At 38.7% G+C, this 354-nt stretch overlaps 1 non-coding gene across 1 annotated transcript; it reads right to left on the bottom strand.

Annotated features, from left to right (window-relative positions):
- Positions 1–110, bottom strand: LOC112426662 (small nucleolar RNA SNORA68). The gene has a single exon (XR_003018052.1). It is a non-coding gene; the product is annotated as a small nucleolar RNA SNORA68 (small nucleolar RNA).
- Positions 111–354: the final 244 nt, after the last annotated feature.

The raw sequence follows: 354 nt of genomic DNA, 5'->3' as shown, positions 1-354 counted from the left end.
GGGTATAAAACCTCCAAATTCACTTTAGGGGGCACGACCACAGCTCTCTAAACGTGATGAGATCCTTCAATAGACATTGTGAAGAAATAATTGACAAACAATGGTGACTGGTAAGATCTAGGAGGCAAAGAACACCCATGACATCAAACTTTAGAACCTGAATTACTAAGACAGCATCTTACATTTGTGTAGCACACTAAAATTAATTTGCAAAACATGTTCATCCTAGAAATAAAGAAATGAAACCTCTGATGGTAAACATTATCCCCTTGGAGGATGGTATAAAATGTTCTTTCAACTACCCAGTAGACAATTTAAAGGTGCTGCTAGGCTCATGTCCCCCTGCTCAGCTAT

This window comes from Macaca nemestrina, chromosome 16, assembly GCF_043159975.1.
Source record: "Macaca nemestrina isolate mMacNem1 chromosome 16, mMacNem.hap1, whole genome shotgun sequence".
NCBI lineage: Eukaryota > Metazoa > Chordata > Mammalia > Primates > Cercopithecidae > Macaca > Macaca nemestrina.
The sequence above is the reverse complement of the archived record's forward strand: the minus strand, read 5'-3'. Positions and strand labels throughout refer to the sequence as shown.